Consider the following 12,904-nt stretch of genomic DNA (forward strand, 5'->3'; position numbering starts at 1 on the left):
CCCAGAACTGTCATTAATAGTCTATTTCTGACAGTTCCATGACATTCCCTCCATACAGCGGTTAAAACAGCTGTATGCAGTGAATGTCCCAGAACTGTCATAAATAGTCTATTTCTGATAGATCTGGGACATTCACTCCATACAGCTGTTTTAACCGCTGTATGGAGGGAATGTCATGGAACTGTCAGAAATAGACTATTAATGACAGTTCTGGGACTGTCCTTCCATGCAGCGGTTGAAACATTGTATGTATTTGTTTCCATAAATGGATCCATTTATGGAAACAAATACATACAATGTTTCAACCGCTGCATTGAAGGACAGTCCCAGAACTGTCATTAATAGTCTATTTCTGACAGTTCCATGACATTCCCTCCATACAGCGGTTAAAACAGCTGTATGGAGTGAATGTCCCAGAACTGTCATAAATAGTCTATTTCTGATAGATCTGGGACATTCACTCCATACAGCTGTTTTAACCGCTGTATGGAGGGAATGTCATGGAACTGTCAGAAATAGACTATTAATGACAGTTGTGGGACTGTCCTTCCATACAGCGGTTGAAACATTGTATGTATTTGTTTCCATAAATGGATCCATTTATGGAAACAAATACATACAATGTTTCAACCGCTGCATGGAAGGACAGTCCCAGAACTGTCATTAATAGTCTATTTCTGACAGTTCCATGACATTCCCTCCATACAGCGGTTAAAACAGCTGTATGCAGTGAATGTCCCAGAACTGTCATAAATAGTCTATTTCTGATAGATCTGGGACATTCACTCCATACAGCTGTTTTAACCGCTGTATGGAGGGAATGTCATGGAACTGTCAGAAATAGACTATTAATGACAGTTGTGGGACTGTCCTTCCATACAGCGGTTGAAACATTGTATGTATTTGTTTCCATAAATGGATCCATTTATGGAAACAAATACATACAATGTTTCAACCGCTGCATTGAAGGACAGTCCCAGAACTGTCATTAATAGTCTATTTCTGACAGTTCCATGACATTCCCTCCATACAGCGGTTAAAACAGCTGTATGCAGTGAATGTCCCAGAACTGTCATAAATAGTCTATTTCTGACAGTTCTGGGACATTCACTCCATACAGCGGTTTCCGGCAAAAAGTGTATGTGCAGAGTTCCTCTATTCTGCAGATACACTTAGAGGAGCTCTGCAGATACACTTAGAGGAGCTCTGCACATACACTTTTTTCCGGTTTGGAATTATTCTTATTTTCATCCTACTTCTTCTTCTTCTTCTTCATCCTCATCCTCATCCTCTTCTTCTTCTGAGGATGAGGATGAAGAAGAAGAAGAAGAAGAAGAAGAAGTAGGATGAAAATAAGATTAATTCCAAGCCGGCAAAAAGTGTATGTGCAGAGCTCCTCTAAGTGTATCTGCAGAGCTCCTCTAAGTGTATCTGCAGAATAGAGGAACTCTGCACATACACTTTTTGCCGGCTTGGAATTATTCTTCTTTTCATCCTACTTCTTCTTCTTCTTCTTCTTCATCCTCATCCTCAGAAGAAGAGGATGAGGATGAGGATGAGGATGAGGAAGAAGAAGAAGAATGAAAAGAAGAATAATTCCAAGCCGGCAAAAAGTGTATGTGCAGAGTTCCTCTATTTCTGACAGTTCTCTCACAGCTTCTTCACATGTACAGCGGTTGAAATATCTGTATCCTAAATGGAAACTAATAGATACAAATTGTATCTATTAGTTTCCATTTAGGATACAGATGTTTCAACCGCTGTACATGTGAAGAAGCTGTGAGAGAACTGTCAGAAATAGAGGAACTCTGCACATACACTTTTTGCCGGCTTGGAATTATTCTTCTTTTCATCCTACTTCTTCTTCTTCTTCTTCTTCTTCTTCTTCTTCATCCTCATCCTCATCCTCTTCTTCTGAGGATGAAGAAGAAGAAGAAGTAGGATGAAAAGAAGAATAATTCCAAGCCGGCAAAAAGTGTATGTGCAGAGTTCCTCTATTTCTGACAGTTCTCTCACAACTTCTTCACATGTACAGTGGTTGAAACATCTGTATCCTAAATGTAAACTAATAGATACAATGTTTCAACCGCTAAACATGTGTTCCTTCTGTCAGAGAACTGTCAGAAATAGCGGAGCTCACTGCAGGGACACTTTTGCCGGCTGATCGGGAAATGTTCGATTCGCGCACCCGAAGTAGGCAAAATTTCGGTTTCGACACGAATCGAATATTTCCTGAAATTCGACTCGAATTCCGGTTCGCCTAGTTCGATTCGCTCATCTCTAATCATTACAGAACATGTACAACTGTCAACATTGAATAATAAGGTACATAGTTTGCTGTTAGGTGTCAGGATATGAAACCACATTTCCATCATCAGAACATTCCACAGTACATATCATTGGGAGTTACAGGAAAGCGCATGGTTAGCTAAGAGATAAGGGGAAATACACAGATAGGTACATTATCAGCAGATAATTCCACAATAGGGAACATTAGATATTTCGACCCAGGCAGAGGTACCAAATCAATGGCTGAGTGGTCTATACAGGAGTCTGAAGAGGAAGCTGGGGGCAGGAGGAGGAGGAGGAGGAAGCCAAGGGTCTGAGGAGGAGAGGGGGGGGATAACATCAGATCAACCATGGTTGCTGAGGGGATTCCATAGCACTGCACGTAATGTATTCTAAAGCAGAATTACCTGCATGCTCCAAACTCCCGTCTTCCAGTTCTCAGAGTCTATGTGCCTTGGGGAGACATGGGTTGGAATCCAAAGTAAACTACTCCAAAGGTCCCCCCAGGCACCCAACAAAGAATGTAGCCCCTTCAGATACCAAGTCCATAGTCAGTAGTCCCCTATAAAACCCCCTGTCCCGGTTGTGGCTGTCGCACCTCTCTTAGCCCAAGTCTCCCCACCCCCTCCTAGCAAAAATTCTCACACCCAATCCCCCCTTCTAAAACATATTCCCCCAATCCCCCCTCCTAGGACATATCCCCCCCACAAATCTCTCTTCCTAGCACTTATACCCCCCTCCGCAGCACATAACTCTCCCAATCCTACTTACTAGCACATATCCCCCTACCAATCCCCCTCCTAGGACATCTCCCTCCCAATCCCTGCTCCTAGCATATATTACCCCACCAATTCCCATTTCTAGCACATATCCTCCTCATCCCCCTCCTAGCACATATCCCTGCAATCCCCCCTAATAGAAAATATCCCCCCAATCCTCCTCTTAGCACAACCCCTCCCCCCAAATTACCCTAACCAGCGCAAAGCGCCTCCCGCCCCCCACCCCCTTCCTCCGCAAACCTCTCATCCCAAGCACAAATTATTGATACACCCCCCCCCCACATAACCACTCTGTTCCCAGTAAAATTTTCTATATTTCTATTTGAAGTGCTCTTCTCTTTGCTACATGGCAATACACAATATGTGAGACATTAGATGTATGGTCAGCTGATATCTTTAACTACCCATCTGCTGGCTCATCTATTTAAAGTGTAAATGACCTCATTCTGCCTTGGGGTCCACTCTTAAATTTTAAGAGTTTACATATGTCACAGTGGTGCAGCTGACATCATGGGAAGAGTTCTTAATTGGAAACTGACCAAGGATTGCTCCACTGCACAGTTCATTTTCTTCATGGGATGTTTGGAATCAATTATTTTATTAATTTTAAAATTATATGTATCCATATATATGATCGTGGTGTTCATTTACATTCATGTAGTATTTTTGTACAATATCGTATGTATAGGTTTTTTGCACAGTATTTTTCACATGAATTGTATCATTTAAAGGGATAGCACAGTATTTTATAGGCTTTTACATATACAGTATATCTTATATCAAGGTATTGAATGCAAGCTGCTTCCAGTTTCAATTTCAATTTTAGCGAATAAACTGAGCGCAGAATTTGTTTGATTTACAGTGTTGATGTAATATATACAAAATAGCAGTTCTCTATAGTCTAACAAAAGGTTGATTTCTTGGCAAGCTGAATGTTTACTGAGCATAATAAATAATATAAACTTGGGTTTACTTCAATCATCCAATTAAGTGCACAAAATTTCTTGTTTTTGTTCTTTTTCTTGCACATGGATTTCATGAATTTACTAAACCAAGTGACCATTTTATTGGTAAGTAAATAATCTCAACTTCTTTAGCCAAACATCCCCTTTGTATTATCCTTGATAAACAAGTGCTGTAAAAAACAAAGTTATAGGACAAGTCATCTTGAGGCTATAATAAATAGAAAGAATTCTGTTGACATTGCTCAGCCTATATACCTGCCTCGAGAAATGAGGAGATAAGGAATAGTAAAGTATAATCACTCTGGCACATTGCTAAACAGGAAATACAGTATATATATATAATATTATACTGTATGTATTTGCATCTATACTTAGAAAGCTATAAAGAATTCTAAATATAAAAACAACTGCTATGATGATGATAAGATTATTTGCAATTGCCTTTCCATCACATTTACACATACATCTGTATCATAAATAACCATACATTTAACTGGCTTACTACATTAATTTGGAGAGGTCTCAGTTCTTTTTTTTCAGCCATGGTATCACACAAAAGGAATGGAAAAAAAAATCATATATAGTGTGTGTATGTATATATATATATATATATATATATATATATATATATATATATATATATATATAGTCCTGCACAGCCAGGCAACACACACTTTCACACCGACTTGTGTCCAGGGGTTGTTATTAGGGAATTGAACTTGGGGATGCATGGTATGCCCAACAGAACTGAGAAACTGAGGACAGCTTCCTAGAAAAATAAGTCTTTACAGCAAAATATTTTCTTTTGGAGAGTTAGCCAGCATCTCTTGTAGTACCACTCCAGACCCCAGATAAGTCCTCTTCTTTACCCAGCTGTCTGGAGGAATCCCTGAGCAGGGGATCCGGTGTCTGCCACAAATTTAGTGAAACAGTCCTGGGTGGCAAGCCAATCCAGCTTCCCACTAGAGTGCCTCCTTCCACTTTCTGGCCTAGGGGGTACAGGTGTACTCACTCAGTCCTTCTCCTGTGTGGCTGGTGGGTTGGTGGCTGCTACCAGGCATTCTACCTGGGCTGCTTGTTCCCTGCTACACAGGTGGTCCTTGCTCTGGAGGGCGGTGAAGGTCTGAGCTGTCTTTCTTCCAAGCTCCACTGCCTGTAGGTGTGTCCCTTTCCCATCTGGGCCCCCTCCCAGGCTCCTTTCTCCAACCTCACATTATCTCTATCTTCCCCCCGAACTCTCCTGCTGCTGAGCAGGCTCCCTTACTCTTAAAGGTTGTCCTGGCACCTTGCCAATCCTCCTGTTGGGGATTTGCCAGGATCCTCCAAGAGGATCCAACCTAACCTCCTCTCTTAATCTAACACAATGGACACAATCCACCACACACGCTAATGGCAATACCCTCGACTTTGTATTCCCCCACCTATGCACTCACTGTAACCACTCTAACACCCCCTTTCCTCTCTCTGATCACAACTTTATCAGCTTCACACTCTCCCTGTTTCCTACCTCCCATGCCTCTAACCAGCAAACAGTTACTCACAGAAACCTCCGCCACCTCAGCCCTTCCCTTCTTCACTCTGCTACTGAGTGCCTTTATGGCCACATCTGCCTACAACAACTTACTATCATCCTCCTTGGACACACTTGTTCCTCTCTCTACATGCAGACCAGGCCTCGCCTGCTACAACCTTGACAAAGAGATGGCACCAGAAGTCTCAAGAGATGTTGTAGTGCTCTTGAGCGAGCGTGATGTAAAACTAAATCTCTGCAAGACTTCACCCTCTACATATCCGCCCTTCTCAAATACAACTCCAGCCTTCACACTGCTAAACATACCTACTACAACACTCTCATCAAAATCTTCATCAACTCTTTTCTATGCTTAATTCCTTACTTCATCCCCCACTGCCTTCACCCACCAACTTACTTACTGCCTAGGAGATTGCCAGTCCTTTCAAGAACAAGATCGACACAATTCGTGATGAGATCTCCTGTGCCTAGCTTCCTCCTCCAACCATCATACCAGGTCCAACACCACACTCACTACTCTCTTCCTTTGGCACTATTACCACTGAGGAGGTTGCCAAACTCCTTTCCGGCTCACCTCACCAGCTTTCCTCTGGACCCAGTCCTCTCAAAATAATGGCAGCCTCCTTCCTGCTCTATCATAGACTCTCTAACCCACATCTTTAACCTCACTCTTCACTGACACCTTTCTCTCCCCGCTCAACCAACCTAGTATTTCATAGCTTTAGCATACACCTGTCAAAAAGCAGAAAGCATAAGTAGATACTCAAATCTAAAGCAATAACTGTAATATCGAATGTATTCAGTTTTGTCTGGGAAAAGAGTTACCAAGGGGACTGATCCCGAATATTGACAGAAGTGTGTAAATTGGTAAATGCCAAGGATACAAATGAAAGTCCAAACAAGGAAATTGAAAAACAGTTAAAGAGTTGAATATGAAGACAGATATATCTTATATTTCGTTTGGAGGAACACCTGGAGGTTCATCTCTACATTTAATCCTACTGGAGCTAAAGTTTTTAACCTATAAATCTACCATTTTTCCTTTTGTAACAATATCCGATCAAAGTCACCACTTCTTGGGGATAATTTAAGCATATATAATGCCCTTCATTTTTATACCGTCAAGTTTGCCTCCATGGTTGGTAGCAAAATGTTTTGCTAATGTTTTTTCTAGGTTCTTTTCTCTTATTTCTTTCATATGTTCACCTATCCGTATTTTAAGGGGTCTTTAGTTCTTCCTATATATAATTTGTCACAGGGATAGGACATATATATCGCTTGAGCAGAAGAACAATTAATTAAATATTGAATTTGATATTTTTTCTCTCCTAGGGCATCATAAAAGTTGTCTGTGCAGTCCACATATGTACACATGAGGCATTTCCCACATGCGAACATTCCTTTTGAATTGGGATAATCTGAAAGCCAGTTTGACTTCGGTTCTTTTGTAAATGCCGACTGGATCAGAATATCCCCTAAATTACGAGCCCGACGTGCTACCATTTTGAGTATGGAACCAACTATTTGAGCTAAACCAGGGTTATTTGTCGAAATTGTTGAAAATGGAGAACTTCACAAAGCTGTTCAGTGTTTTTCAAGCACATGCTTTAAACCAGTCAATGTTTTCCTTCAATGCTGGTGGCACTTTATAGTATATTTTAACAACATTGATATATTTTTGATATGAGAACGAGGCCTTCTTTTTAGCTACAGATATATAGGTTACAATGACAACACTTATTATAGTGTCAAAGTGAACTGGTCTACATTTTTCTTGACATAGTAAACTCTTTTTGTTTTCAATAGTTGTTCCATTGATCGATAGTCCACGATTTATGGGTGTTGTACCACTTTCTACTCTGAGCAGGGGTGGACTGACAACTCATGGGGCCCCTGGGAAATAGGGGATCATGGGGCCCCTGTGTCCTTGCCCAAACTCAAAAAAGCCTATGAAAAAGGTACCAGGGGCATCTCATGGGGCCCTCTACTGACCCCGGGCCCTCGGGCAATGCCCGAGTTTCCAAATGGTCAGTCTGCCCCAGACTCTGAGCATTAATATCGGTCACTGGTGGTTTGGCAATTGCAGCTCACCCGTGAATGTTTTGCTTATGGAGTTCCCTCCACACAGTTTTTGTGGGCACTGGCTTTGGAAGACTGAGATTAAGTTCAGCAGTCACTTTTGCAGTTGTTTTCTTATTCTAAGTCGCAATCCTGCGCAATATCATTTTGTCTTTTTTGGTCTGTTGATAATTTTGGCTGCGCTTATGTTTATCGGGCAACATTTCCTGGAAACTGTATATGCCGTCATAACCTTTAAAACTGTACCTCGCGACACAACAAATAAATTACCAACTTCAGTCATAGAGACACCAACAATTTGCTCTCTTTGAAGCTCAGTGAGCTCTGACATGACTCCGTATTAATAGCAGCACACACAGTGAATGACAAAAGTGAGGCTTCCCAACTTTTAGCTAGGTGTCTCATCACACAGCAGAAGCAAAAGAATGTTACATCAGTTACACTTTTAATGAGAAACATAGTCACTTTCACACCTGAAAATCATGTAGTATTTCCATATTTTTGTAAAAAGAAAAAAAATTACACACATAATATATATATATATCCAGTATATATAATATGTTTGCCAACAAAAGGCTATATTTGTACTTTTCAGCTGCTATTTATGGCTAACACAGTACAACATTGAATCACAGTACCATAAGCTATGTCTGTTTATTTATAGTATTCATTTCTAGCAGTTTCATTACTGTAGGTGTCATTCTTTAGAATACAAAATGAATTACATTGCCCAGAATATTTGTATGTTAGCTTTAGGAATGAGATTCAAAGGTTTGGTGAATCTTGTTTGAAATTTTGTGAATGCAAACTTAGTGGCAGATCCCATTGAAGTCTATATAAGGGAGGATCCCTGTATTAAATGCTGGTCATGAGCTCACTGGATTTCTGGCACTTATTTAACAGATATATCAAAAACGTTTATTGGTATAACAGACTAACAGACTAAAAAGGAGCAAATAAGAGAAGTTATGTTAGGGTTTACATTAATAAAATTTGCACTAGAAATATAGCACATCATAATGCATCAGCTGCTAATGGAAACACACAGGCTTTGCTGTAATTTGTGTTTGTGGTTCTTAAATATAATATATCAAATGGAATTCATATTCATGCACCTGTAGTTCTGCTGACCTGGTAACAAACTTTGCACCCTCTTTATTGCCCCTAATTTAGTTAATTTTTAATGGCCAGACATAAGGTGCTAGAGATATTCTGTGTATATTACATGTCTCTTGTTCATTATCTTTATGATTCCCTAACTTCAAGCAAATATAAACTCCACCCTTTAGCCCAGTTATGAATTCACTCAAAAGCCTTTTAAGAGAAAGTATAGTTCTTACTATTTTTTTTTTCTTAAACTTAAAAGGTTTGCTTTATATAAACTATGAAAACTTTGTTTCTATTTTGTAATTATAGTTTGTAATTATACACTGTATGTACATAAAGGCATCCTTGTTTGCTTATTGCATATACAGGATTTGCTTTCTGCATCCAGGGTTACACAAAGATAGCAATTATTCATAAAGGACGGGATCGGAATAGAAAACAGACATCTCTCTAGCAGTCAACAAATTAAGTGTAAAATGTAAGTCACTTTAAAAAGTCATTTTTTTTCATGGGAGAAATATGTAGACTGACATTGTTGACCTCTTCAACAGAGAAAAGATTTTTGACTGGCTGTAATTTTAAACCAAGGGATTTAAAGCTGGTCTCCATGTTGTAGTCTCGATTCACATCACTGCAGACTGCATTCTGCATGTTGGGCAGCCCATTCATTTCAATGGGTTGATCTACTCCCAGAAACATAGAAAAAAGTCCCTGACCCTTTTTAAAATTGTGCCGCACTGAAATACATGGTTCTATGGCACCATGCTGTTTTGCATGCATGAAAGCGCAGGCATTTTGCTACAGCATAGGGACACCATTAAGAATTAATGGCTTGCCCACCACCCTATAGTAGAAATACTGCTGCAGGGCTTCACAAAATCATAATCAATAAATATATATACATGATTTTGCATTTCTGGGTAGGGGCCCTATCTGTCCCGACGATCACCGCCGCAGATGTGAGTCGCCGGGTCACAGCCGGTCCTTAGCGGCTATCTCCCGGTGATCGGCGGCAAACAGTGACAGAGAGCACAGCTGCAGTAGCTGTGCTGTCTGTCACTTCCCTGACAGCTCGAGGATGAGCTGATCGAGAAAGAACAGTTTCTTTCTCGATCAGCCTTGTCCCCATCCAGTACACACCCCCGCCCCCTAGTAAAACACTCCCCTCACTCCTATAACCCTTCCCTGCAAAATAAAGTTAACCCCTTCCTCCCCAGTGCCATTAGTACAGTGTCAGTGTTTTTTTTTTTTGCACTGATCACTGTATTAGTGTTTTTGGGGATGTCAGTGACCCCAAGTCAGTACCCCCCAATGTCAGAATGTCCGCCGCAGTCCCGCCATAAGTCGCTGGTCGCTGCCATAAGTCCCTGATCGCCGCCATAATTCGCTGATCGCCGCCATTATTAGTATAAAAAAAAAACTAAAAATCCCAGTATCTTTCCCGCCATTTGTAAACGCTATAACTTTCACGTAAACCAATTAATTTACACGTATTGGTTTTTTTTTTTAGAAAAGACATGTCGCAGAATGCATTTTGGCAGAAATTTATGACTAAATTTGATTTTTGCATTTTTTTTTTTACTGGACATGTTTTATAGCAAAAAGTCAAAAATATTGTTTTTTTTTCCTCAAAATTGTCAGCCTTTTTTTTTTATAGCGCAAAAAATAAAAACCGCACAGGCAATCAAATACCACCAAAAGAGAGCTCAATTTGTGGGGAAAAAAAGGATGTAAATTTAATTTACATACCGTATTGCATGACCGCAATTGTCCGTTACACTAGTGCAGTGCTGTATAGCAGAAAAATGGCGCAAATTGCAGTATCTATACCATAGTTTGTAGACGCTATAACTTCCACACAAAGCAATCAATATACACTTATTGGGATTTTTTTTTACCAAAAACATGTAGCAGAATACATTTTGGCCTAAATTTATAACCAACTTTGAGTTTACTATATATTTTTTATAGCTGAAATTAAAAAATATTGTTTTTCTTCAAAATTTTTGGCCTTTTTTTGTTTATAGCGTGAAAAATAAAAAGCGCACAGGTGATCAAATACCACCGAAAGAAAGCTCTATTTGTGTGAAAAAAAGGACGTAAATTTTGTTTGGGTGCAGCATTGAATGACCGCTCAATTATCAGTTGAATTAGTGCAGCACCGAGTAGCAAAAAGAGGCGTGGTCATTAAGGGGGGTAAATCCTCTGGAGGTCAAGTGGTTAATTAAAGCACATGGTATAGTATGCTACATATATCTTTTCTCTAGTCATCTGTGATATCATTGGCTTTTCATGTGATTTAGGCAAGACAGGATAGAGCTGAGTATAATCTTTACCAACTAGGCCTGCAGCAGCAGGGGCGGACTGACAACTCATGGGGCCCCCGAGCAATAGGGGATCATGGGGCCCCTGTGTCCTTGCCCAAACTCAAAAAAGCCTATGAAAAAGGTACCAGGGGCATCTCATGGGGCCCCCTACTGACCCCGGGCCCTCAGTCAGTGCCCGAGTTTCCAAATGGTCAGTCCGCCCCTGTGCAGCAGAAGATCACAGCAATATCAGTCTCTTGCTGCTAATATCAGCATACAATACATTAGCAAGAGATCACTATTATAAGTAATCAGCTACTGCAAGCATGCACGGTGGGAGTCCACAGTAGGGACATAGCAATTAAGCACAACAAACACTTTACTCCTGCACTAGGAAAGGACTCAGTAGACCCAATAGGAATGTTCTGGAATTTTCTGGAATATGCACTGCTTGCTGCCCTCAACAGACTGGGGTGGTCCAAATACACTGGATACAAATGGAGAAACAGAAAAAGGGCGCACCGACCTAGTGCATTAAATAATTTATTGAAGAAACAAAATAGGTATCATACTCACAATGGACATAATAACACAGGCATGTCAAACTGAACAAGATGTATGATCCAAACAACATCTGAGTCCATACGATGGAACCCTGGATGACCAACTGGCTAACGCGTTTCGAGGACACAACCTCTTCCTCAGAGCCAACTTTCTGTTTCTCCATTTGTACATAGCAATTAAGACATGAAAGGGGTTCTAACCATCCCCAGTATATTTACAGCTGAAAAAAACTGTTTGGCTTTCAAAATCCAGCAAAGTACAGCTTCATATTAACAGTATTATCACAAACAATTAGGCACAAAGTAAAGACTGTTGTCAAATTTATTTCTACTTAAACCAGCGCAAAACCCACAAAGCAATATAAATAAATAACCCAGCCCATAAATAATATTAATCAAAATACATTGTGACACATAAAAAATAGTAATAATTAAAGTGATTGAAAAAAATTCTGAAAAAAATCAGTGACAAATTCAAAAAACAGTCCCAAATGTTGGTTTTGCACTGGTGGATGGTAGAGGTATTATTGGCACAGAAGAATCCAATGAAAATACAGTTTTTTTCCACGGGACTGTTTTTTGAATTTGTCACTGATTTTTTTCAGAATTTTTTTAAATCACTTTAATTATTACTATTTTTTATGTGTCACAATGTATTTTGATTAATATTATTTATGGGCTGGGTTATTTATTTATATTGCTTTGTGGGTTTTGCGCTGGTTTAAGTAGAAATACGTTTTTTGGTTTTGCACCTGTGTACAGCAGCATCTCACAGGGAATAGTGTGTTGGGGGGCAAGGGAGTCCTGGGCGGTGAGGTTTTTTCTTTCTTTACTAAATTGTGTTGTCAAATTTACCCATTAACAAAATGTTGATGATGATGATGATAACATTGCATTTATAAAGCAAGATCATATAAATGATGCAGATTACACAAACACTTTGCAGTTTAAGCAAGACAGAAGACTGAATAGACCAGAGTCTGTCTGAAATTACAATGGATCCAAGTATTCCTCCTTTACATGCGTTGCTGCTATCACTATCCTTGCCTAATGAATAATGCTCAGTACAGCTGCTACAAACACAAAAGTTTGATATTTCAATTCTGTTTGCTAATTTTAAAATCAACCTACCTTTATATTTAGTACATTCAGCTTTGTATGTCCAAGAGTTTAGTAGAGCCACAACACTGTCAGTTTTCTGTTCATAATGTGTTATTTGAACTTTGTTTTCTCAGATGGAGTTTGCTCGGTCATTAGTTGGCACACAGTGCCTTTTAACTGATTA

General features: G+C 39.8%; 1 protein-coding gene across 2 annotated transcripts in view; it reads right to left on the bottom strand.

Annotated features, from left to right (window-relative positions):
- Nucleotides 1-12,904, bottom strand: part of DDC (dopa decarboxylase) — a 217,630-nt gene that overhangs the window by 178,450 nt on the left and 26,276 nt on the right. Inside the window, exon 1 of one of the 2 annotated variants that reach the window (XM_089654937.1) lies at nucleotides 12,751-12,879. The exons of the other annotated variant lie outside the window; for it this stretch is intronic. The gene's annotated coding sequence lies outside the window, so the exon portion shown is untranslated. Of the gene's footprint in view, nucleotides 1-12,750; nucleotides 12,880-12,904 lie in introns of those variants that run through there. 2 annotated transcript variants of the gene reach the window in all.

The sequence above is a fragment of the Staurois parvus genome, unplaced genomic scaffold, assembly GCF_062004578.1.
Source record: "Staurois parvus isolate SC_StPar_1 unplaced genomic scaffold, SC_StPar_1.0 ptg000814l, whole genome shotgun sequence".
Taxonomy (NCBI): Eukaryota; Metazoa; Chordata; class Amphibia; order Anura; family Ranidae; genus Staurois; species Staurois parvus.